Raw genomic sequence first — 27,417 nt, 5'->3', positions numbered from 1 at the left:
TAAGTAGAGGGATTCAAGCAGTGAACTTTTTCAAGTTGCTTGGCAGTTTCAGTTTCCTACAAGAGTATTAATGTTTTATTTTTAAGTATGGTTTGTGAAGTTCACTTTGTAATTCTCCAGAAGTAACAGATGTATTGCATATCTGTTTCTACAAATAACAAATGTATCTGTGAAAACAGAAGTCATATAAGAATAACTGAGCAACATTAAATATTAGGGAAGAATCAAGTCTGGCTTCTGACTGCAATTAGCTAACCACTGAGATGTTGGTAAAATCATTTGCAGTACTCAAACTGAAATTGCTACAGGCAAGTTCTCTGTATTAAAGTACTTCCTGTAGTCTTTGGCAGAATGCTGCTAGTGAAGGAAGGATACAAAAGGTTACTGTGGCTGGAGAGAAGGAGCAGGAAAACATTGTGGACTTTCAGGGCGGCTCCTTGCTTAAGGACAAACACAGAGTAAACATAGACATGTTGGCAAATACCCTGTGGTATTTATACTGTTGCACCTAAAATTTGTTGCTATTTTTATTCTTTTAAGAAATAAAATTATGAAGACTTGGGCATACTATACAAGAAGTTAGTGTTATGTGCATGTGGTGGGGGTTCTTTTTTGGTGAATTTCATCTGCTTAGAATCTTAAAAATGTAGCTTAATTTAGCTGTGTGTGGTTAGCTTTCTGTCTAATGCTATTGGAGATTAATGGTGAATATATTTGGAGCTTTTCTTTCTGCCAATCTTCTCCTATAGAACAAATAAGGCGACAGGATAACTATCACGATAGAAAGTCCACCAGCGCAAAATTGAGTATTATTTTCTGTGTCCTGTTTTGTAAGTTACTTTTAAAAATCTTATTATTTTTATTTTATTTTTCCTTAGCTTATAACAGTGTTTAGAAATTCATATAGAAAGAAGAGCAGATGGATTCCTCTCTCAAAATGTTGGTACAGTTTGATTTTTAAGATCTTAAAAACTTCATTGAAGGAAGAAATGGTGGCTATAATTAAATGTTAGTGCTCTTGGGGACATAGATTTGCTAGTAAGTTTCACCTTTTCATGGCTGTTCTGTGGCACTTCTTGTAAAGGTGTTGAGAGGAAATCATTGTTGATGCTGATCCCCATTATCCTCCCCAAACCGTCTGTTTCTGTGTTTGAATTTAGTGGTTAGGCCAGGATAAAACAGGGTGGAGAGAGGGGAGCATTCAAACTAGATCTATGACTTTGAACCTTTTGTGTGTGAACATGCCTGTTTTTATTTTGGCTCCTTTTATACAGGACATATTAGTCTGCATATGTCTTCACTCATTTGTTGTTTACCTGGTCCCACTGGTTGAGTTTGAGTCCCCTGCCCTGACCACTGATCAAAAAATATGATTTTTTAAAGGCACTCACCTCTGTCTTAACCTCTCTATATGAGTTTATGCTGTGGACTCTTTCTCTGTGTTATGGGTTAAAGAACATGTATTAAGATCGTGTGTTAGGCACTGTTCTAAGCACTTTACATAGATTAACTCATTTATGTTTTCCCAGTAACCTTTTTGGGATACAGTAGTTACTGTTATTCCTATTCTACAATTGTGGACACCAAGGCAAGTAACTTAGAGTCTTCCTGTGTTTCACTCCATCCATTTCCCTCCCTTCAAATAATCTACTATTGGACACTTTTTTTTTTTTTTTTTTTTTTTGAGATGGAGTCTCATTCTGTCACCAGGCTGAAGTGCAGTGATGTGATCTCGGCTTACTGCAACCTCCGCCTCTCGGGTTCAAACGATTCTCGTGCCTCAGCCTCCTGAGTAGTTGGGACTACAGGCACGCACCACCATGCCCAGCTAATTTTATCTTGTATTTTTAGTAGAGACACAGTTTCACCATGTTGGCCAGGATGGCCTCAAGCTCCCGACCTCGTGATCTGCCTGCCTCGGCCTCTCAAAGTGCTGGGATTACAGGCGTGAGCCACCGCGCCCAGCCCTGGACACATTTTAAGAGAGACATTGGCAGTCTGAAGTGCATCCAAAAGAAGATGACCAAAGATGGTGGGTGGGTTGGAAATGATGCTGTTTGGGAAAATGGTCGAAGAAACTGCATATTTTCAACAGCCTCCATTATAGATTTCATGCGTATGCATGTGAATTGAGTTTGACTAGTTTTTTGTAAATCTGAAGTGCAAAACTAGGAAGAGGGAGTAGAGAGATCAGGATGACAAAAGGTATTATCTAGTTAGAGCAGCTCCAGAATGGAAGGGACTGTGTCTTCCAAAAGTGTTCCAGTAAAATAATTGGTAGACCATCTTTTAGTAATACTGTAGGAGGCATTTATGTAAAACATTTTTCTCCTTAAAGGTTTTTGTTTAGGTGTTTCCAATTGTTTATGGTATTATAGGACAAATAAAACATGTGTGAAGGCCCTTCCCATCTGAAGGATGCCAGTTCGCAACTTCTGCTTTAATTGTTCTAGGTTTTACTTCTGAATCAAACTAAATTCTTAGTTTTCAGACCACATTATTTTCTCTCCCAGCAGACTGCTTTTACTGAGGTATACTTAAACCTCACTTAACTGACCACTGAGGTGTTGGTTAGTTATTAAGTGAATGGTGACTCTCTGAGGTCACCATTCAATACTGTATATGTACATTCTAACTTTCTACCTGGTCTTGATCTATTACTCTTTGAGGTCACCATTCACTTAATAACTTGTTCAATTTCATGGTTTTTTTTTTAAATTTGACATTTAGTCTGGGCATGGTGGCTCACCCCTGTAATCCCAGCACTTTGGGAGGCCGAGGTGGGCAGATCACTTGAGGCCAGGAGTTCGATATAAGCCTGGCCAGCATGGTGAAACCCCATCTCTACTAAAAATACAAAAAAATTAGACAGACACGGTGGTGGGCACCTGTAATCCTAGCTACTCAGGAGGCTGAGGCAGGAGAATCGCTTGAACCTGGGAGGTGGAGGTTGCAGTGAGCCGAGGTCATGCCCTGCACTCCAGCCTGGGTGACAGAGCGAGACTCTATCTAAAAAAAAATAAAAATAAAAAACCCTGACATTTATCAAGTATCTACTTTACGACTGGCATGATGCTAGGTGCTAGGGATGTCAAGAGAAGGTTGGGATATATAGGCTGTTTAGTGCTGGAATGTTATCAGTAAAACAGAGTGGTATGAGATGAAACTGAGGAGCAGACAGGACCTATGCCATGTAAGAGGCTTGTAAGAAATAGCCTTATGAAATAGACTACACTTATAGGGATATTGTTCTGGAGTTGCTTTCCATGTCATTAATAGACCATTATATGAAGGCTAGGAACATCTTTGTTTACCCTATATTTTCTTCTTGGGACAATGAAATTCTTGTTACTGATAACTGTCCCTTTTTACTTTCGCCACCTGGAGATTCAGTTGAATATTCAAGCCTGTATATGTACATTCTAACTTTCTACCTGGTCTTGATCTATTACTTTATGTAATTTTCTGTGACTCTATTTTTTTTTTTTTTTTTTTTTTTGAGACGGAGTCTCGCTCTGTCACCCAGGCTGGAGTGTGGTGGCCGGATCTCAGCTCACTGCAAGCTCCGCCTCCCGGGTTTACGCCATTCTCCTGCCTCAGCCTCCCGAGTAGCTGGGACTACAGGCGCCTGCCACCTCGCCCGGCTAAGTTTTTTTGTATTTTTAGTAGAGACGGGGTTTCACTGTGTTACCCAGGATGGTCTCGATCTCCTGACCTCGTGATCCGCCCGTCTCAGCCTCCCAAAGTGCTGGGATTACAGGCTTGAGCCACCGCGCCCGGCCGACTCTATTTTTTTACATATTTATGTTATTGTTTTATATATAATCTGGTAAGTTATTTAGATTCTTTGTGGAATGAGACCAATATATCAATTATGAATCTAGATGTTTTGTTTACCTTGCTGGTACCCAGAGTCATTTGTCATTTGTTAATCTGGATGTCTTGCCTTTCTTCGGTTCTGGAAAGAATTTAGTCATTATTTCTGCAAATATTGCTTTTTCAACATTATTTGTATCTATCTCTTTTTAAAGTTTTAATTGTTACATCTTGGGTCCTCTTAATATGTTTTCCATGTCTCTTGGTTTTTTCGCATATTTTTAATTCTTTGCTCTTTGTGCTATGTTCCGGATGAATTAACCAGTTTGAACTTCCAACTCACAAATTGTCTATTTAACTGTGTCTGTTTGAGGGTTTTATCTTATCCATTGCTTTGTTAGTGATCATATTCCTTCTAGGATTTTTGATTAGTTCTTTTTAGATAAGCGTGTATGTATGTATGTATGTTCTTATACCAGTTTTTGTTTCAGTTCTTTGTGTTTTTGTAATTTCTTATTCTTTTAAAAGTATAAATTATTTTAAAATTTCTCTTTGGATACTTATTTTGTAGTCTTTTATTTTTGAGACAGAGTTTTGCTCTGTCAGGCTGGAGTGCAGTGGCGTGATCTCTGCTCACAGCAACCTCTGCCTCCAGGGTTCAAGTGATTTTCCTGCCGCAGCCTCCCAAGTGGCTGGGATTACAGGAGCGTGCCACCACGCCTGGCTAATTTTTGTATTTTTAGTAGAGATGGGTTTTCACCATTTTGGCCAGACTGGCCTCAAACTCCTGACCTCAGGTGATTTGCCCACCTTGGCTTCCTAAAATTCTGGGATTACAGGTGTGAGCCACCATGCCTAGCTTTTTTTTTTTTTTTTTTTTTTGAGACGGTTTTGTTCTGTCATCAAGCTAGAGTGCAGTGGTGAAGTCATGACTCATTGCAGCCTTGACCTTCTTTACTTAAGCCATCCTCCTTCCTCAGCCTCCCAAGTAGCTGGGACTACAGGCACATGCCTGGCTCTTATATAGAGAGGTTAAGACAGAGGTGCCTTTAAAAAAACCTTTTTTTTTTAAATTTTTTTTTTTTTTTGTACTTTCTGTAGAGATGAGGTCTCACTATGTTGCCCAGGCTGGTTTTGAACTCCTGGGCCCAAGCAGTCCTCTTGCCTCCGCCTCCCAAAGTGTTGGGATTACAGGCATGAGCCAGTGCACCTGGCCCGAAGTCTTTATAAGAGTTTTATGTATCATTAATTTCATCTGTACCAAATGTGTGTTCCAATTGTTAATTTTGTTAACTGTATAAAAACTGATAAAGCTTTAAACCAAACATATATAAAGGAATCTAATTTTAGTTCAGCTTGTGTTTTCATAATAACTTACAACTTTTTTTTTCTCAACTTTTTTTTTAAGTTCAGGGGTATATATGCAAGATGTGCAGGTTTGTTACATAGGTAAATTCTGTGTGCCATAGTGGTTTACTGCACAGATCACCCAGGTATTAAACTCAGCATCCATTAGTTATTCTTCCTGATGCTCTTCCTCTGCGCCCCCCCCACACCCCCCACCACACAGGTGTTCAGTGTGTGTTGTTCCCCCACCATGTGCTTTCATTGATCAACTTCCCACTCACAAGCGAGAACATGCACATAATAGCATATTTTTAAAGAAGAAATTATTTCTTCATTCATTTATTTTGGGTACTGATATGGTTTGCCTGTGCCCCCATGCAAATTTCATCTTGAATTGTAGCTCCCACAATTCCCATGTGTTGTACAAGGGACCCGGTAGGAGTTAACTGAATCATGGGGGCAGTTTCTTCCATACTGTTCTCGTGGTAGTGAGTAAGTCTCACAAGATCTGATGGTTTTATAAGGTGAAACCCCTTTCACTTGGTTCTCATTCTCTTGTGTCTGCCACCATGTAAGACATGCTTTTAACCTTCTGCCATGGTTGTGAGGCCTCCCCAGCCATGTGGAACTGGCAGTCTGTTAAACCTCTTTTTCTTTATAAATTACCCAGTCTTGGGTATGTCTTTGTCAGCAGTGTGAAAATGGACTAATACAGGTACCTCATAAAGGTCCTTGTAAGACTGTTCTAAATGATTTCATGTGAAATGATTTTGTAATTTCAATTGCTGGACTATTGCTTTAAAGCCTCATTTTGAGAGGTAGAGTTTTTTTTTTTTTTTTTTTCATTCCGTTCATTTTCTCTATGCTTATCCTTCTCTGTCTGATGGTTTTGCACCTGTCCCTTTTCAGGTCCTAAGTCTTTAACGTAGAACCAGGTCTTATAACAATGCTTCAGGCATCTTGAACATGATGATATTGGGGATATGGCAGACCTACCACTGAACCAGTGGGGAAGTGGGGAAGTTCAGTTGTTTTTTATTCAATTTAAGGGCATGCATATTTCCTTCCTTCCCTCCCTGCCTCCCTGCCTCCCTCCCTCCCTCCCTCCCTCCCTCCCTCCCTCCCTCCCTCCCTCCCTTCCTTCCTTCCTTCCTTCCTTCCTTCCTTCCTTCCTTCCTTCCTTTCTTCCTTCCTTCCTTCCTTCCTTCCTTCCTTCCTTTCTTCCTTCCTTTCCTTCCCTCCCTCCCTCCCTCCCTCCTTTTTATTATACTTTAAGTTCTGGGATACATGTACAGAACATGCAGTTTTGTTACATAGGTATAATGTGCCATGGTGGTTTGTTGCACCCATCGACCTTTCACCTATGTTAGGTATTTCTCCTAATGTTATCCCCCACCAGCCCCCCACCCCCGACAGGGCCCCGATATGTGAGGTTCCCCTCCCTATGTCTTTGAGTTCTCATTGTTCAACTCCCACTTATGAGTGAGAACATGCGGTTTTCTGTTCTTGTGATAGTTTTCTGAGAATGGTAGTTTCCAGCTTCATCCATATCCCTGCAAAGGACATGAAGTCATCCTTTTTTTATGGCTGCATGGTATTCCATGGTGTATATGTGCCACATTTTCTTTATCCAGTCTATTATTGATAGACATTTGGGTTGGTTCCAAGTCTTTGCTATTGTGAGTGGTGCCGCAATAAACATACGTGTGCATGTGTCTTTATAGTAGAATGGTTTATAATCCTTTGGGTATATACCTGGTAATGGGATCTCTGGGTGAAATGATATTTCTGGTTCTAGATCCTTGAGGAATCGCCCCACTGTCTTCACAATGGTTGAACTAATTTACACTCCCACCAACAGTGTAAAAGGTTCCTATTTCTCCACATCTTCTCCAGTATCTGTTGTTTCCTGACTTTTTAATGATCGCCATTCTAACTGGTGTGAGATGATATCTCATTGTGGTTTTGATTTGCATTTCTCTAATGACCAGTGATGATGAGCATTTTTTCATATGTTTGTTGGCTGCATAAATGTCTTCTTTTGAGAAGTGTCTGTTCATATCTTTGGCCCACTTTTTGATGGGGTTGTTTTTTTTTCTTGTAAATTTGTTTCGGTTCTTTGTAGATTCTGGATATTAGCCCTTTGTCAGACAGATAGATTGCAAAAATTTTCTCCCATTCTGTAGGTTGCCTGTTCACTCTGATGGTAGTTTCTTTTGCTGTGCAAAAGCTCTTTAGTTTAATTAGATCCCATTTGTCAATTTTGGCTTTTGTTGCCATTACTTTTGGTGTTTTAGACATGAAGTCTTTGCCCATGCCTATGTCCTGAATGGTATTGCCTAGGTTTTCTTCTAGGATTTTTATGGTCCTAGGTCTTATGTTTAAGTCTTTGATCCATCTTGAGTTGATTTTTATACAAGATGTAGGGAAGAGATCCAGTTTCAGTTTTCTGCATATGGCTAGCCAGTTTTCCCAACAACATTTATTAAATAGGGAATCTTTTCCCCATTGCTTGTTTGTCTCAGGTTTGTCAAAGATCAGTTGGTTGTAGATGTGTGGTGTTATTTCTGAGGCTTCTGTTCTATTCCATTGGTCTATATATCTGTTTTGGTACCAGTACCATGCTGTTTTGATTACTGTAACTTTGTAGTATAGTTTGAAGTCAGGTAGCGTGATACCTCTAGCTTTGTTCTTCTTGCCTAGGATTGTTTTGGCAATGCGGGCTCTTTTTTGGTTCCATATGAACATTAAAGTAGTTTTTTTCCAATTCTGTGAAGAAAGTCGGTGGTAGCTTGATGGGGATAGCATTGAATCTATAAATTACTTTGGGTGGTATGGCCATTTTCATGATACTGAATCTTCCTATCCATGCGCATGGAATACTTTTCCATTTGTTTGTGTCCTCTCTTATTTCCTTGTGCAGTGGTTTATAGTTCTCCTTGAAGAGGTCCTTCACATCCCTTTAAGTTGGATTCCTAGGTGTTTTATTCTCTTTGTAGCAATTGTGAATGGGAGTTCACTCACGGTTTTTCTCTTTGTCTGTTATTGGTGTATAGGAATGCTTGTGATTTTTGCACATTGATTTTTTGGATCCTGAGACTTTGCTGAAGTTGCTTACTAGCTTAAGGAGATTTTGGACTGAGATGATGGGGTTTTCTAAATATGCAAGCATGTCATCTGCAAACAGAGACAATTTAACTTCCTCTTTTCCTATTTGAATACCTTTTATTTATTTCTCTTTCCTGATTGCCCTGGCCAGAACTTCCAATACTATGTTAAATAGGAGTGGTGAGAGAGGGCATCCTTGTCTTGTGCCGGTTTTCAAAGGGAATGTTTCCACTTTTTACCCATTCAGTATGATATTGGCTGTGGGTTTGTCATAAATAGCTCTTATTATTTTGAGATACATTCCATCGATACCCAGTTTATTGAGAGTTTTTAGCATGAAGCGCTGTTGAATTTTGTCAGAGGCCTTTTCTGCATCTAATGAGATAATCATGTGTTTTTTGTGATTGATTCTGTTTATGTGATGGATTATGTTTATTGATTTGCATGTGTTGAACCAGCCTTACATCCCAGGTATAAAGCCGACTTGATCATGGTGGATAAGGTTTTTGATGTGCTGCTGAAATCCAGCATTTTATTGAGGATTTTCGCATTGATGTTCATCAGGGATATTGGCCTGAAATTTTCTTTTGTTGTTGTCTCTCTGCCACGCTTTGGTATCAGGATGATGCTGGCCTCATAAAATGAGTTAGGGAGGATTCCCTCTTTTTCTATTGTTTGGAATAGTTTCAGAAGGAATGGTACCAGCTCATCTTTGTACCCCTGGTAGAATTTGGCTGTGAGTCCATCTGGTGCTGGACTCTTTTTGGTTGGTAGGCTATTACTGCCTCAAATTCAGAACTTGTTATTGGTTTATTCAGGGATTCGACTTCTTTCTGGTTTAGACTTGGGAGGGTGTATGTGTCCAGGACTTTATCCATTTCTTCTAGATTTTCTAGTTTATTTGCATACAGGTATTTATAGTATTCTCTGATGGTAGTTTGTATTTCTGTGGGATCAGTCATATCCCTTATATCATTTTTTATTGCGTCTATTTGATTCTTCTCTCTTTTCTTCTTTATTAGTCTGGCAGGCAATCTATTTTGTTGATCTTCTCAAAAAAACATCTCCTGAATTCATTGATTTTTTTCTGAAGGGTTTTTCGTGTCTCTGTCTCCTTCAGTTTTGCTCTGATCTTAGTTATTTCTTGTCTTCTGCTAGATTTTGAATTTGTTTGCTGTTGCTTCTCTAGTTCTTTTAGCTTTGATGTTAGGGTATCAATTTTAGATCTTTCCTGCTTTCTCTTGTGGGCATTTAGTGCTGTAAATTTCCCTCTACACATTACTTTAAATGTGTCCCAGAGATTCTGGTACATTATGTCTTTGTTCGCATTGGTTTCAAAGAACATCTTTATTTCTGCCTTCATTTCGTTATTTACCCAGTAATCATTTAGGAGCAGGTTGTTCAATTTCCATGTAGTTGTGCGGTTTTGAGTCAGTTTCTTAATCCTGAGTTCTAATTTGATTGCACTGTAGTCTGAGAGACTGTTATGATTTCCATTCTTTTGCATTTTCTGAGGAGTATTTTACTTTCAATTATGTAGTCAATTTTAGAGTAAGTGTGATGTAGTGCTGAGAAGAATGTATATTCTGTTGATTTGGGGTGGAGAGTTCTGTAGATACCTATTAGGTCTGCTTGTTCCAGAGCTGAGTTCAAGTCTTGAATATCCTTATTAATTTTCTGTCTCCTTAATCTGTGTAATATTGACAGTGGGGTGTTAAAGTCTCCCACTATTATTGTGTGGGAGTCTAAATCTCTTTGTCGGTCTCTAAGAACTTGCTTTATGAATCTGGGTGCTCCTGTATTGAGTGCATATATATTTAGGATAGTTAGTTCTTCTTGCTGCATTGATCGTTTTATCATTATGTAATACCATTCTTTGTCTCTTTTGATCTTTGTTGGTTTAAAGTCTGTTTTATCAGAGACTAGGATTGCACTCCTGCTTTTTTTTTTGCTTTCCATTTGCTTGTTAAATATTCCTCCATCCCTTTATTGTGAGCCTGTGTGTGTCTTTGCACATGAGATGGGTCTCCTGAATACAGCACACTGATGGGTCTTGACTCTTTATCCAATTTGCCAGTCTGTGTCTTTTAATTGGGGCAATTAGCCCATTTGCATTTAAGGTTAATGTTGTTATGTGTGAATTTGATCCTGTCATTATGATGCTAGCTGGTTGTTTTGACCATTAATTGACACAGTTTCTTCATAGTGTTGATGTTCTTTACAATTTGGTATGTTTTTGCAGTGACTGGTACCTGTTGTTCCTTTCCATGTTTAGTGCTTCCTTCAGGAGCTCTTGTAAGGCAGGCCTGGTGGTGACGAAATCTCTAAGCATTTGCTTGTCTGTAAAGGATTTTATTTCTCCTTTGTTTATGAAGCTTAGTTTGGCTGGATATGAAATTCTGGGTTGAAAATTCTTTTCTTTAAGAATGTTGAATATTGGCCCCCACTCTCTTCTGGTTTGTAGCGTTTCTGCCAAGAGATGCACTGTTAGTCCAATGGGCTTCTCCCTTTGTGGGTAACCTGACCTTTCTCTCTGGCTGCCCTTAACATTTTTTCCTTTATTTCAACCTTGGTGAATCTGACGATTATGTGTCTTGCGGTTACTCTTCTCAAGGAGTACCTTTGCAGTGGTCTCTGTATTTCCTGAATTTGAATGTTGGCTTGTCTTGCTAGGTTGGGGAAGTTCTCCTGGATAATACCCTGAAGAGTGTTTTCCAACTTGGTTCCATTCTCCTCACTTTCAGGTACACCAATCAAACGTAGATTTTGTCTTTTCACATAGTCCCATGTTTCTTGGAGTCCTTGTTCATCCTTTTTATTCTTTTTTCTGTAATCTTGTCTTCTCTCTTTATTTCATTAAATTTATCTTCAATCACTGATATCCTTTCTTCCTCTTGATCAATTTGGCTATTGAAACGTGTGTATGCTTCATGAAGTTCTCGTGCTGTGTTTTTCAGCTCCATCAGGTCATTTATGTTCTCCTCTACACTGGTTATTCTAGTTAGCAATTCATCTAATGTTTTTTCAAGGTTCTTAGCTTCCTTGCATTGGATTAGAACATGCTCCTTTAGCTCGGAGGTGTTTGTTATTACCCACCTTTTGAAGCCTACTTCTGTCAATTTGTCAAACTTGTTCTCCGTCCAATTTTGTTCCCTTGCTGGTGAGGAGTTGTGATCCTTTGGAGGATAAGAGACATTCTGGTTTTTGGAATTTTCAGCCTTTTTGCGCTGGTTTCTCCCCGTCTTTGTGGCTTTATGTACCTTTGGTCTTTGATGTTGGTGACCTTCGGATGGGATCTTGAGTGGACATGCTATTGCTTTCTGTTTCTTAGTTTTCCTTCTGACAGGCCCCTCTGCTGCAGGTCTGCTGGAGTTTGCTGGAGGTCAATGCCTGACCCTGTTTGCCTGGGTATCATCAGCGGAGGTTGCAGAACATCAAAGATTGCTGCCAATCTTTTCTCTGGAAGCTTCGTCCCAGAGAGGCACCTGCCAGATGCCAGCCAGAGCTCTTCTGTATGAGGTGTCTGTTGGCCCCTACTGGGAGGTGTCTCCCAGTCAGGAGGAAGAGGGGTCAGGGACCCACTTGAGGAGGCAGTCTGACCCTTTGCAGAGCTCGAACGCTGCGCTGGGAGGTCCGCTGCTCTTTTCAGAGCCATCAGGCAGAAACGTTTAAGTCTACTGAAGCTGCACCCACAGTTGCCCCTTTCCCCAGGTGCTCTGTCCCAGGGAAATGGGAGTTTTATCTATAAACCCCTGACTGGGGCTTCTGCCTTTTTTTCAGAGATGCCCTGTCCAGAGAAGGGAAATCTGGCAGTCTGGTCACAGCAGCCTTGCTGAGCTGCAGTGGGCTCCACCCAGTTTGAACTTCCCACTGGCTTTGTTTACACTGTGAGCATAAAACTACCTACTCAAGCCTCAGCAATGGTGGATGCCCCTCCCCACACCAAGCTCGAGCATCCCAGGTCAATCTCAGACTGCTGCTGTGCTGGCAGCGAGAATTTCAAGCCAGTAGATCTTAGTTTGCTGGGCTCCGTGGGGGTGGGACCTGCAGAGCCATACCACTTGGCTCCCTGGCTTCAGCACCCCTTTCCAGGGGAAGCGAACGGTTGTGTCTCGCTGGTGTTCCAGGTGCCACTGGGGTATGGAAAAAAAAGAACTCCTGCAGCTAGTTTGGTGTCTGCCCAAATGGCCGCCGAGTTCTGTGCTTGAAACCCAGGGCCCTGGTAGGGTAGGCGCTGGAGGGAATCTCCTGGTCTGCAGGTTGCAAAAACTGTAGGACAAGCGCAGTATCTGTTCTGGAGTTCCTCGGGCTCAATCCCTTATGGCTTCCCTTGGGTAGGGAGAAACATTCCCCGACCCCTTGCACTTCCCAGGTAAGGTGACACCCCACCCTGCTTCGGCTCGCCTTCCATAGGCTGCACCCACTGTCCAACCAGTCCCAATGAGCTGAACCAGGTACCTCAGTTGGAAATGCAGAAATCATCTGCCTTCTGCGAGGATCTCGCTGGGAGCAGTAGACCAGAGCTGTTCGTATTTGGCCATCTTGCTAGCAATCCTCGCCTATTTTCTTTTACTTCTATTTATCAACAGTTCTATGTAAGTTCTTGTTCTTGGCAGCTGTTGGTAGCATTTTTTCAGCCTCCCTTCATGAGCACGGGAATCTCACTATAGTGCCTGATTTCAAGCTATGAACCTGGCTCCTGATCCCTGTCCCACTGTGAGCCCTTTTAGTTTCCTTTACTTTGCAGGAGCCGAACTTTCCATTATCTTCTTCTTAACCTTGAGTTTAGTGTATTTCTAACTTCAGTCTTGCCCACAGATTTGCTTTTCTGGTCCAGGGGAAATAGTTATCTTATTTTCATGCCCATTTTTGTCTTATAGTTTTTTCCTTTTTTTTTTTAAATCTCTCATTCATAAGTGTTTTCAGTTGGATGGGTGGACAATCCATCAAAGCATGAAGTAATTACATGGTCTTCATGCAGAGTCTTTCTTAGATAGCCTTTATGGCTCCTTCTGGCTCTGACATTGTATGATATACTGTTGATTATTTCCCCTAGAAAACTTTCTGACTGTAATGTGTTCCTTCATTGCCTGTGAGAAGGAGCCCAAGACAAATAAAACGTTTTTTTTATCCTGGTATTTTTCCACGCTCCTGATATTAGAATGTTTGAAATGAAGTTATACAAAATGTCTTCAGATAAATTATGAGTTCTTGGGAAATTATGTTTGAATTTGCTGGTGACAGATAATAGTAAGAAGAAGGTAGAAATGAAGATATGAATAATGTTTCAATTTCCTAAATGCCAAAATATGGTACAGTTAGACATTTGTTTAAACTTCCTTGTATGGGTGTTACTTTCCTGAGGTTTAACTTTAAATTAGGGGCTACATTTGCATTCATTCAGTGAATCTGTTGGGTGACTAACTCCTTATACAACAGAGTCACAGAGGTTAGGGCTAGGCTTCTAGAGGTGTTAGTCATCTCTGATAGCAGTATATTCTACCTAGCTTTTAAAAAGAACCTTTTAGTAAGGATAGGAGGTATACGGTAGAGGACTATATAATTTGCTTTTGTAACAGGAATACCTGAGAATGTACTGATGACCATGTAAACAAGGTACAGTTTAGGGTAGGATTTCTGCAGATATAAGCAAAGTTTTGGTACAACAAATGGTTAATTTATCAAGTCTTATATTAGTCAAGGATTGTTTGAGAGTATGTTAAAACTGTTGTCTGTTCCTTAACTGTGGATTTTCATTGTCTTGGGAGGAGAATCTGTGCTTTCAGATTGCCAGAATTTTGAAAGTGTTGACAGCTAGGAGGGGAAGAAAACCTCACAGAACATTTTTAGTAAAATTCATTATTAGCCGGTTTCTCAGGACTTCATTTAGTACCAGGATGCATAAAACTTGAATTTTCATAGACTAATTTTGCTTTTCCTCTTACCATGGAAAGAAGATTAGAAATATTGGTTGACCTTCAGCAAAATAAACTTAGTACAAGGCAGAAGAAGTTAGAGTGAAGGGTAGGGAGCATTCCTCGTTTTTAGGGATAGTCACATCTGACATTTATGTTTATGATTTATGAACTCTTTGAAGTGCAGTGTGATGGCTCACACTTATCTGACACAATGTTTTCTATAGCCTGTCCGATAACTTCTTAATCCTAGAAAACCTAGAAATTAATTTTTAAAATTCATTTTTTAAAAAGGAAATAACTTTATAATGTAAAAATCCTTTTCTGTTATGGGGGTTAAAAAAAAAAAACCCATGGAGGGTAAATAAACTGTAGGTCACACAGTATAATGTAAAGTCTTCAACCGTTGTCAACAGACTCTGTATTTTGAAATCATGTTGCTTTCATCCCAAGTGGTTCACTTTTCAGTATTTGAGCTAGACTTATCTTATGAATTACAGTGTGCATTGTCACTGAAAGTAGTCTCATTTTCTTGTTTAAGTTTATATCCATGTTCGTTGAATTGAGTACAGTTCAGCAACGGTATAATTTCTTAGCTTAAAAACTAAAATGGGATTATTTATTGAGTCTATTTCACCTTATTTTATAGAGGGTAGCCTATCAGTGTAAGGACTGTGGAAACTCATATGCAATTATATTTCTGATTGGTAAGTGATCCAAAAAAGATGTAAAAGATTATTTATCCTATTAGAAAATGAGACAGAGGCTGGATGGGATGGCTCACATGTGTAATCCCAGCACTTTGGGATGCTGAGGCAGGCAGATCACCTGAGGTCAGGAGTTCAAGATCAGCCTGATCAACATGGTAAAACCCCATCTTGACTAAAAATACAAAAATTAGCTGGGTGGGTGGTGTGCGCCTGTAATCCCAGCTACTTGGGAGGCTGCAGCAGGAGAATTGATTGAACATGGGAGACAGAGGTTGCAGTGAGCCAAGATCGCACCACTGCACTCCAGCCTGGGTGACAGAGCAAGACTCTGTCTTAAAAAAAAAAAAAAACAAAAAAAAACAATGAAATAAACCTAAAAAACAAGTAATCGTTATCAGGGAATGATTATATAGCCAAGAAGTTTTGTTAAAAATAAAGATCTTGAAGCCTGTCCCTAATTGTACTTCGTATCTAATTTTCTATCATGTGTTATACTAGTAGTATTCAAATCAAGAAATTAGTCAGTTTGTTGTTTAGATAATTGATGGGCAAATTGTGATGACAATCTAGCCATATGCATGTCACATTGAGTATGTTACAACTGGGATTGTCCTTTGTTGATGGAATGTTGATATATATACTATACCATTTAATGTCTGATTTTCATATCTCTTTATGCTGTAATAACCTCAGGTGTTAATGCCAGGTTACTGTGGCATCAGCCTGGCTGATTTTATGACATAAAACAATAATGGTCCCAAACCTTTAAAGAATACAGAATTGGCCAGGCGTGGTGGCTCACGCCTGTAATCCCAGCACTTTGGGAGGCTGAGGCAGGTGAATCACAAGGTCAGGAGATCAAGATCATCCTGGCTAACACAGTGAAACCCCATCTCTACTAAAAAATACAAAAAATTAGCCAGGCGTGGTGGTGGGCCTCTGTAATCCCAGCTACTCAGGAGGCTGAGGCAGGAGGATGGCATGAACCTGGAAGGCAGAGCTTGTAGTGAGCCGAGATCATGCTACTGCACTCCAGCCTGGGTGAGAGAGCAAGACTGTCTCAAAAACAAAAAAACAAAAAAACAAAAAAACAAAAAACAAAACAAACAAAACAGAATTGGCAGTCCTGGAGGCTTATGTGTCCCAGGCTCCTCTTAGATCCCTCAAGAACTGAGGAGAACCCACTCCCTATATAGATGTGGGGCATGATACATTGTTTGGGAAGCTCTTATTTAAAGGCTTAGGGACTGAGCTTGATTAGTAGATGTACAGAACCCTTTGAGAATAAGGGTTTTGTTGATGATGAATAAACTGGGAGTCTTGACATGTCTTGTGGTGACTGATGTAGAAAGGGAAATGGAGCCTAATGGAATAGGCCTCATGGTCACATAGAAGGAGGTAGAATATTCCCTATTTAGATGTTTTCTCCTCCCTCCATCCCTTCCTCCCTTCTTCCCTTCTGTCCTTTCCATTCACCTATATCCTTTTTAATACAGTTTTCTGGAGAAGGCCTACCTCCATTGACTGTGAGGGCAGGAAGCAGACAAGTAAGCTGGAAACCCCCATAATTACCACAGTAAGGAAATCCTGGTGGAGTGCTTTAAGTTTCTCTTCTGAAGGAGATTACCTGGCTGTTTTTTTTCTTCCTTGTGATTCTCCAGCTTCTGTTTTGCTTCTCATAGTGGCCTCAGTGCCCATGCTTTGAACCTGTATACTGTGTCCTAGGTACTATGCCAGTCACTTAAAGACATGATTTCATTTAATTTTTTTAAATTTTTAAATTATTATTATACTTTAAGTTCTAGGGTACATGTGCATAACGTACAGGTTTGTTACATATGTATACTTGTGCCATGTTGGTGTGCTGCACCCATCAACTCGTCAGCACCCATCAACTCGTCCTTTACATCAGGTATAACTCCCAATGCAATCCCTCCCCCCGCCCCCTTCCCCTTAATAGGCCCCGGTGTGTGATGTTCCCTTTCCCAAGTCCAAGTGATCTCATTGTTCAGTTCCCACCTATGAGTGAGAACATGCAGTGTTTGGTTTTCTGTTCTTGTGACAGTTTGCTGAGAATGATGGTTTCCAGCTGCATCCATGTCCCTACAAAGGACACAAACTCATCCTTTTTGATGGCTGCATAGTATTGCATGGTGTATATGTGCCACATTTTCTTAATCCAGTCTGTCACTGATGGACATTTGGGTTGATTCCAAGTCTTTGCTATTGTGAATAGTGCCGCAATGAACATACGTGTGCATGTGTCTTTAGAGCAGCATGATTTATAATCCTTTGGGTATATACTCAGTAATGGGATGGCTGTCATATGGTACTTCTAGTTCTAGATCCTTGAGGAATTGCCATACTGTTTTCCATAATGGTGGAACTAGTTTACAATCCCACCAACAGTGTAAAAGTGTTCCTATTTCTCCACATCCTCTCCAGCACCTGTTTCCTGACTTTTTAATGATCGCCATTCTAACTGGTGTGAGATGGTATCTCATTGTGGTTTTGATTTGCATTTCTCTGATGGCCAGTGATGACGAGCATTTTTTCATGTATCTGTTGGCTGTATGAATGTCTTCTTTTGAAAAATGTCTGTTCATATCGCTTGCCCACTTTTTGATGGGGTTGTTTTTTTCTTGTAAATTTGTTTGAGTTCGTTGTAGGTTCTGGATATTAGCCCTTTGTCAGATGCGTAGATTGCAAAAATTTTCTCCCATTCTGTAGGTTGCCTGTTCACTCTGATGGTAGTTTCTTTTGCTGTGCAGAAGTTCTGTAGTTTAATTAGATCCCATTTGTCAATTGTGGCTTTTGTTGCCATTGCTTTTGGTGTTTTACGCATGAAGTCCTTGTGCATGCCTATGCCCTAAATGGTATTCCCTAGGTTTTCTTCTAGGGTTTTTATGGTTTTAGGTCTAACATTTAAGTCTCTAATCCATCTTGTATTAATTTTGTTATAAGGAGTAAGGAAAGGATCCAGTTTCAGCTTTCTACTTATGGCTAGCCAATTTTCCCAGCACCATTTATTAAATAGGGAATTCTTTCCCCATTTCTTGTTTTTGTCAGGTTTGTCAAAGATCAGATGGCTGTAGATGTGTGGTATTATTTCTGAGGACTCTGTTCTGTTCCATTGGTCTATATCTCTGTTTTGGTACCAGTACCATGCTGTTTTGGTTACTGTAGCCTTGTAGTATAGTTTGAAATCAGGTAGTGTGATGCCTCCAGCTTTGTTCTTTTGACTTAGGATTGTCTTGGCAATGCGAGCTCTTTTTTGGTTCCATATGAACTTTAAAGCAGTTTTTTCCAATTCTGTGAAGAAACTCATTGGTAGCTTGATGGAGATGGCATTGAATCTATAAATAACCTTGGGCAGTATGGCCATTTTCACAATATTGATTCTTCCTATCCATGAGCATGGCATGTTCTTCCATTTGTTTATGTCCTCTTTTATTTCACTGAGCAGTGGTTTGTAGTTGTCCTTGAAGAGGTCCTTTACATCCCTTGTAAGTTGGGTTCCTAGGTATTTTATTCTCTTTGAAGTAATTGTGAATGGAAGTTCATTCATGATTTGGCTCTCCGTTTGTCTGTCACTGGTGTATAAGAATGCTTGTGATTTTTGCACATTAATTTTGTATCCTGAGACTTTGCTGAAGTTGCTTATCAGCTTAAGGAGATTTTGGGCTGAGATGATGGGGTTTTCTAAATATACAATCATGTCATCTGCAAACAGGGACAGTTTGACTTCTTCTTTTCCTAACTGAATACCCTTGATTTCTTTCTCTTGCCTGATTGCCCTAGCCAGAACTTCCAACACTAAGTTGAATAGGAGTGGTGAGAGAGGGCATCCCTGTCTTGTGCCAGTTTTCAAAGGGAATGCTTCCAGTTTTTCCCATTCAGTATGATATTGGCTGTGGGTTTGTCATAAATAGCTCTTACGATTTTGAGATACGTTCCATCAATACTGAATTTATTGATAGTTTTTAGCATGAAGGGCTGTTGAATTTTGTCAAAGGCTTTTTCTACATCTATTGAGATAATCATGTGGTTCATGTCTTTGGTTCTGTTTATGTGCTCTATTATGTTTATTGATTTGCGTATGTTGAACCAGCCTTGCATCCCAGGGATGAAGCTCGCTTGATCATGGTGGATAAGCTTTTTGATGTGCTGCTGGATTTGGTTTGCCAGTATTTTATTGAGGATTTTTGCATCGATGTTCATCAGGGATATTGGTCTAAAATTCTCTTTTTTTGTTGTGTCTCTGCCAGGCTTTGGTATCAGGATGATGTTGGCCTCATAAAATGAGTTAGGTAGGATTCCCTCTCTTTCTATTGATTGGAATAGTTTCAGAAAGAATGGTACCAGCTCCTCCTTGTACCTCTGGTAGAATTCAGCTGTGAATCCATCGGGTCCTGGACTTTTTTTGGTTGGTAGGCTATTATTGCCTCAATTTTAGAGCCTGCTATTGATCTATTCAGGGATTCAGCTTCTTCCTTGTTTAGACTTGGGAGAGTGTAAGTGTCCAGGAAATCATCCATTTCTTCTAGATTTTCTAGTTTATTTGCGTAGAGGTGTTTATAGTATTCTCTGATGGTAGTTTGTATTTCTGTGGGGTCGGTGGTGATATCCCCTTTATCATTTTTTATTGTGTCTATTTGATTCTTCTCTCCTTTCTTTTTTATTAGTCTTGCTGGTGGTCTATCAATTTTGTTGATCTTTTCACAAAACCAACTGCTGGATTCATTGATTTTTTTGGAGGGTTTTTTGTGTCTCTATCTCCTTCACTTCTGCTCTGATCTTAGTTATTTCTTGCCTTCTGCTAGCTTTTGAATGTGTTTGCTCTTGATTCTCTAGTTCTTTTTATTGTGATGTTAGAGTGTCGATTTTAGATCTTTCTAGCTTTCTCTTGTGGGCATTTAGTGCTATAAATTTCCCTCTACACACTGCTTTAAATGTGTCCCAGAGATTCTGGTATGTTGTATCTTTGTTCTCATTGGTTTCAAAGAACATCTTTATTTCTGCCTTCATTTTGTTATGTACACAGTAGTCATTCAGGAGCAGGTTGTTCAGTTTCCATGTAGTTGAGGGGTTTTGATTGAGTTTCTTAGTCCTGAGTTCTAGTTTGATTGCACTGTGGTCTGAGAGACAGTTTGTTATAATTTCTGTTCTTGTACATTTGCTGAGGAGTGCTTTACTTCCAATTATGTGGTCAATTTTGGAATAAGTGTGATGTGGTACTGAGAAGAATGTATATTCTGTTGATTTGGGATGGAGAGTTCTGTAGATGTCTATTAGGTCTGCTTGCTGCAGAGATGAGTTCAATTCCTGGATATCCTTGTTAACTTTCTGTCTCGTTGATCTGTCTGATGTTGACAGTGGGGTGTTGAAGTCTCCTATTATTATTGTATGGGAGTCTAAGTCTCTTTGTAAGTCTCTAAGGACTTGCTTTATGAATCTGGGTGCTCCTGTATTGGGTGCATATATATTTAGGATAGTTAGCTCTTCCTGTTGAATTGATCCCTTTACCATTATGTAATGGCCTCCTTTGCCTCTTTTGATCTTTGATGGTTTAAAGTCTGTTTTATCAGAGACTAGGATTGCAACCCCTGCTTTTTTTTGTTCTCCATTTGCTTGGTAGATCTTCCTCCATCCCTTTATTTTGAGCCTGTGTCTGTCTCTGCATGTGAGATGGGTCTCCTGAATACAGCAGACTGATGGGTCTTGACTATCCAGTTTGCCAGTCTGTGTCTTTTAATTGGAGCATTTAGTCCATTTACATTTAAGGTTAATATTGTTATGTGTGAACTTGATCCTGCCATTATGATATTAACTGGTTATTTTGCTCGTTAGTTGATGCAGTTTCTTCCTAGCCTCGATGGTCTTTACATTTTGGCATGTTTTTGCAATGGCTGGTACCGGTTGTTCCTTTCCATGTTTAGTGCTTCCTTCAGGGTCTCTTGTAAGGCAGGCCTGGTGGTGACAAAATCTCTAAGCATTTGCTTATCTGTAAAGGATTTTATTTCTCCTTCACTTATGAAACTTAGTTTGGCTGGATATGAAATTCTGGGTTGAAAATTCTTTCTTTAAGAATGTTGAATATTGGCCCCCACTCTCTTCTGGCTTGTCGAGTTTCTGCCAAGAGATCTGCTGTTAGTCTGATGGGCTTCCCTTTGTGGGTAACCCGACCTTTCTCTCTGGTTGCCCTTAAAATTTTTTCCTTCATTTCAACTTTGGTGAATCTGACAATTATGTGTCTTGGAGTTGCTCTTCTCGAGAAGTATCTTTGTGGCGTTCTCTGTATTTCCTGGATTTGAATGTTGGCCTGCCCTACTAGGTTGGGGAAGTTCTCCTGGATGATATCCTGAAGAGTGTTTTCCAACTTGGTTCCATCTTCCCCCTCACTTTCAGGCACCCCAATCAGACGTAGATTTGGTCTTTTTACATAATCCCATACTTCCTGCAGGCTTTATTAATTTCTTTTTCTTCTTTTTTCTTTTGGTTTCTCTTTTCGCTTCATTTCATTCATTTGATCCTCAATCGCAGATACTCTTTCTTCCAGTTGATGAAGTTGTTTACTAAAGCTTGTGCATTTGTCACGTATTTCTCGTGTCATGGTTTTCATCTCTGTCATTTCGTTTATGACCTTCTCTGCATTAATTACTCTAGCCATCAATTCTTCCACTCTTTTTTCAAGATTTTTAGTTTCTTTGCGCTGGGTACGTAATTCCTCCTTTAGCTCTGAGAAGTTTGATGGACTGAAGCCTTCTTCTCTCAACTCGTCAAAGTCATTCTCCGTCCAGCTTTGATCTGTTGCTGGCGATGAGCTGCGCTCCTTTGCAGGGGGAGATGCGCTCTTATTTTTTGAATTTCCAGCCTTCTGCCCCGCTTTTTCCCCATCTTTGTGGTTTTATTTGTCTCTAGCCTTTGATGATGGTGATATACTGATGGGGTTTTGGTGTAGGTGTCCTTCCTGTTTGTTAGTTTTCCTTCTAACAGTCAGGACCCTCAGCTGTAGGTCTGTTGGAGATTGCTTGAGGTCCACTCCAGACCCTGTTTGCCTGGGTATCAGCAGCAGAGGCTGTAGAAAATAGAATATTGCTCAACAGCGAGTGTACCTGATTCCTACTTTGGAAGCTTCCTCTCAGGGCTGTAGTCCACCCTGTGAGGTGTGGGGTGTCAGACTGCCCCTAGTGGGGGATGTCTCCCAGTTAGGCTACTCAGGGGTCAGGGACCCACTTGAGCAGGCAGTCTGTCCGTTCTCAGATCTCAACCTCCGTGTTGGGAGATCCACTGCTCTCTTCAAAGCTGTCAGAAAGAGTCGTTTGCATCTGTAGAGGTTTCTGCTGCTTTTTTTTGTTGTTGTTTAGCTGTGCCCTGTCCCCAGAGGTGGAGTCTACAGAGACAGGCAGGTTTCCTTGAGCTGCTGTGAGCTCCACCCAGTTGGAGCTTCCCAGCGGCTTTGTTTACCTACTTAAGCCTCAGCAATGGCGGGCGCCCCTCCCCCAGCGTTGCTGCTGCCTTACGATTAGATAGCAGACTGCTGTGCTAGCAATGAGGGAGGCTCCGTGGGCGTGGGACCCTCCCGGCCAGGTGTGGGATATAATCTCCTGGTGTGCCCGTTTGCTTAAAGCTCAGTATTGGGGTGGGAGTTACCCGATTTTCCAGGTGTTGTGTGTCTCCGTTCCCCTGGCTAGGAAAAGGGATTCCCTTCCCCCTTGTGGTTCCCAGGTGAGGCGATGCCTCGCCCTGCTTCAGCTCTTGCTGGTCGGGCTGCAGCAGCTGACCAGCACCGATTGTCTGGCACTCCCTAGTGAGATGAACCTGGTACCTCAGTTGAAAATGCAGAAATCACCAGTCTTCTGTGTCATTCGCACTGGGAGTTGGAGACTGGAGCTGTTCCTATTTGGCCATCTTGCTCCGCCCCCTAAAACCTCTTTTTATAAACTACCCAGTCTTGAGTATGTATTTATTAGCAGCATGAGAACATACTAATACAATGGCTCACCGCAGCTTCAATCTCTTGGGCTCAAGCAGTCCTCCCACTTCAGCCTCTCCAGTAACTGAGATTACAGGCACTTGCCACCATGCCCACATGTCTGTGGTCCTAGCTACTCTAGAGGTTGAGGTGGGGGGATCACTTAAGACCCGGAGGTCAAGGCTGCAGTGAGCCATGATTTTGCCACTGCACTTCAGCCTGGGTGACAAAGCCAAGACTCTGTCTGAAAAAAAACATATATATATATATGTAGCCAAGAAAAGATCCTTTCTCTCTCTCCTCCCTCTGTTTATTTCCTCTGCCTCTGTCCCTGCCTTCCCTCCTGTAGTTGGAATACTCGTTATGTGCCTGGGATTCTTGAGGGTTTTCCAGATTTAGTGCTTCTTCCCCTATCTGGATCAGGCTATACTTTGATTCTTTTTAAATCCAAAATAGACAGGAATTATAGGATACCAAGAGACAGAGACTACATTGAGGGGTTTACATGCCCATCGTTCGCTATCAAAGGAAATACCTAAATGGTATTTAAATTTCTTTTTTTTTTTTCTAGCCCCCTGTCTGCATGTTGGAATGTTTAATCATTTTTTTTTTGTTACTTAGTTTTTATTTCATAATCATAAACTTAACTCTGCAATCCAGCTAGGCATGGGAGAGAACAAGGAAAACATGGAACCCAAAGGGAACTGCAGCGAGAGCACAAAGATTCTAGGATACTGCGAGCAAATGGGGTGGAGGGGTGCTCTCCTGAGCTACAGAAGGAATGGTCTGGTGGTTAAGATAAAACACAAGTCAAACTTATTCGAGTTGTCCACAGTCAGCAATGGTGATCTTCTTGCTGGTCTTGCCATTCCTGGACCCAGAGCGCTCCATGGCCTCCACAATATTCATGCCTTCTTTCACTTTGCCAAAGACCACATGCTTGCCATCCAACCACTCAGTCTTGGCAGTGCAGATGAAAAACTGGGAACCATTTGTGTTGGGTCCAGCATTTTCCATGGACAAGATGCCAGGACCTGTATGCTTTAGGATGAAGTTCTCATCTTCAAATTTCTCTCCATAGATGGACTTGCCACCAGTGCCATTATGGCGTGTGAAGTCACCACCCTGACACATAAACCCTGGAATAATTCTGTGAAAGCAGGAACCCTTATAACCAAATTCTTTCTCTCCAGTGCTCAGAGCACGAAAATTTTCTGCTGTCTTTGGAACCTTGTCTGCAAACAGCTCAAAGGAGACGCGGCCCAAGGGCTCGCCATCGACGGCAATGTCGAAGAACACGGTAGGGTTGACCATGGCTAGTAGTACAGGACTTTCCTCAGCGGCAGCGTCTGCAAAGCGGAATGTTTAATCATTTTAAGGGTCTGGGCAGTGCTGTCTTTGCTTACTGAATGACTGGGGAAGGAAAATAGAGAAGTAATCCCAGTGGGTTATGTTCAACCATCTAGAGCAGAAATTGGCAAACTTTTTTTTTTTTTTTTTTTGCAAAGGACCAGATAGTATTTTATGCTTTGAGGGCCATATGGTCTCTGTCAAATTTACCAGCATTGCTGTTGTAGAGTGAAAGCAGCCATAGACAATTGGCAAACAAATGGATGTGACTGTGTTCCAGTGAAACTTTATTTAGTGAAACAGACGGCAGGCTAGAATTTGCCAGCCTATGCACTCAAACTATCTGTTGTGAGGACTCTTCCCCACTCTTCCCTTAAACTTTATAGATGGACATTTTTGTAAAATACAATAAAAGTGAATTATTGGATGAATAAAAACATACATGGTTAAATTTTTAGATTACAGCCAACAAATTACATTTCAACATATAATCATGTATGTATGACATAGGGAGAAAGAAAACAATTAGAAGAACTATAAATGTTATTACTTGAAGGTATCTTCTATCCTATTAATATAGAGAATTGCTGCTATAGCCATAACTTTTTTGTCATTCTGTAATACTAACTAAACACAAAGTCGAGCAAAATTGCAGCTCTCCATTTATTAATTGGCTATATTGTAAACAAACGTTGTATATATGGATATTTAACAATTTTTTTTTTTTTTTTTTTTTTTTTTTTGAGACGGAGTTTTGCTCTGTCGCCCAGGCTGGAGTGCAGTGGCCGGATCTCAGCTCACTGCAAGCTCCGCCTCCCGGGTTCACGCCATTCTCCGGCCTCAGCCTCCCGAGTAGCTGGGACTACAGGCGCCCGCCACCTCGCCCGGCTAGTTTTTTGTATTTCTTAATAGAGACGGGGTTTCACCGTGTTAGCCAGGATGGTTTCGATCTCCTGACCTCGTGATCCGCCCGTCTTGGCCTCCCAAAGTGCTGGGATTACAGGCTTGAGCCACCGCGCCCGGCCAACAATTTTAATATGACATAAATTTGCTTTTTGCTATCACTTTGTCTAATCTAGGTTGGATTGATGACAGTACTACTCACAAGAGATAACGTATTTGTATACTGCTCCTATATTTTGTTTTAACAACACTCAGATTAGAAGAACCAGATTTAAAAATATGTTGCTGTGAACTGAAGACATTTAGATTTAAAAGAAATTTTAGCAAGCTCAGGATATTCATGTCTAACTTTTTTCCAAGGTGAAGCAAGTGATTTTTTTCAGAATTCATTTTCTATCTTTCATTAGTAGTCAATTCCAATAATTTATCCTGTGGAATTATAGTTAAATTTAAATTATCTCTCAATGAATAGGTTGTAGATCCACAAATTTCTTTTATATGAATCTTCTTTTGGTGGAAAAAAATTAAAAATGTTTTGATCAAATTTGTAAGGTTAGTGATAATTTTTCAACAAGTGTACAATACCTGATTATACCTACTTCGTTGAAAATTATGGGAAAAAAAAAAAAAAAGAAAAAGGCTGGGTGTGGTGGCTCATGCCTGTAATCCCAGCACTTTGGGAGGCGGAGGCGGGCAGATCACTTGAGGCCAGGAGTTCGAGACTAGTTTGGCCAACATGGTGAAATCGCATCTTACTAAAAATATAAAAATTCGCCAGGTGTGGTGGTGGGCATCTGTAATCCCAGCTACTTGGGAGGCTGAGGCAGGAGAATCACTTGAACCTAGGAGGCAGAGGTTGCAGTGAGCTGACAGCATGCCACTGCTCTCCAGTCTGGGTGGCAGAGTGAGACTCCATCTCAATAAAAAAAAGAAAATTATGGAATATGTCCTAAATATCTGTAGAAACTCTGATCTTTTCATGCTGTTAGTATCTTTTTTTTTTGCCCTTTGATCTTATTGGTCATTGAGAAATACTTGTATGGCTTTCTTACAAGCAGTTATGAGGATTATTAAAAATACCGAATATATAAGACAAATAAATCCGACTGTCCAATTCACATCTTTAAAATATTAGGACCAAACTTTTTTATCTTTCAGAAACACTAAGAATTCGTTTCATTGTTCATTTTCAACTGTGTTTCTCCTTGACAACCATGGAACTTCAGTTTGTAGTAACAGTAGTGTACAATTTGTTTCGTATCCTCTCTCAGTGAAGAGAATACACTCTAATACATTGCATTAGCCTTTAAGTAATTCACAATTACACTATTAATTGTCACTAAACATACTGTTTAGACAGGTGTTTAAAAAAAAAAAACATTATACCAGGAGTTTCCCAATGAAGGAAACAATGCATTGATTTACACTCTGAAGTAAACGACTTAATCTGGATAACTGCTCCAGAATACTTTTTTGTCATTACAATTGCACCATCAGAATATACTGTTACATAAAATTTAAACTCCAAATCATGTTTATTGACTTATAATTTTTCATTTGTACAGATTTGTACAGTTTGGAAGTCATTATGTTTGACAGTGAAGCGGAAAAATAATTCTTCCTTCACAGCACCATCATGTTCAGATCACACATATACCAAGGAAATGCCATACTCTCTTTACATTTATTAAGTTTCAATTAAAAACACATCACTAAATTTCTTTGTTCTATGAATTGGTCTTCCATGTCATTAACCAGTTCCTGAATTCATCAAACTATGGTGTCATTGGAAATTGGTTCTTTGTTGCAGATTCACTGAATATTTCCAAGCAAACATCTTTGGTGGAATTTTTCCCTAATGTCTCTGTGTGTGTGTGTGTGTGTGTGTGTGTGTGTGTGTGTGTGTTTATATACTGTATTAGCATCCTGAAGAGCTATTGTATAAAAAAGCCTGAAAACACTAATACTTATGTGAAATAACAAACATTTGCTTCTGTTGGCTTTGCAATTCACTACTTTGTATTTCAAATTATTTTTTGTTTTGAACGTCTATATGTTTTTTGCATAAATGCTACTTGGGTTTTGTTGGTTTTATAGTTTCATAGCCAGTACATCTCTGCAAGTAACCCATAGTGGTTTTAAACTTTGCTGCCAATCATACTTTTGTGTAAAATAGTATAAAGTCATTGGTCTTTAGTTATTTGAAATTACTTTCATTGTTGTTTGGTTTACTACCTCTGCCTCATTTAGAGACGTTTTATCTTTTTTTGCCAAAGAAAGCCCATTAAGCTTT

General features: G+C 40.2%; 1 protein-coding gene and 1 pseudogene across 4 annotated transcripts in view; one reads left to right on the top strand and one right to left on the bottom strand.

Annotated features, from left to right (window-relative positions):
• The window catches only part of LOC105468711 (FCH and double SH3 domains 2), a 339,082-nt gene that overhangs the window by 80,461 nt on the left and 231,204 nt on the right, over positions 1-27,417 (top strand). The window lies entirely within an intron of this gene.
• On the bottom strand, positions 23,507-24,198 carry LOC139357530 (peptidyl-prolyl cis-trans isomerase A pseudogene; annotated as a pseudogene).

The sequence above is a fragment of the Macaca nemestrina genome, chromosome 12 (assembly GCF_043159975.1).
Source record: "Macaca nemestrina isolate mMacNem1 chromosome 12, mMacNem.hap1, whole genome shotgun sequence".
NCBI classification, from domain to species: Eukaryota; Metazoa; Chordata; class Mammalia; order Primates; family Cercopithecidae; genus Macaca; species Macaca nemestrina.
This window is presented reverse-complemented; position numbering and strand designations above follow the sequence as displayed.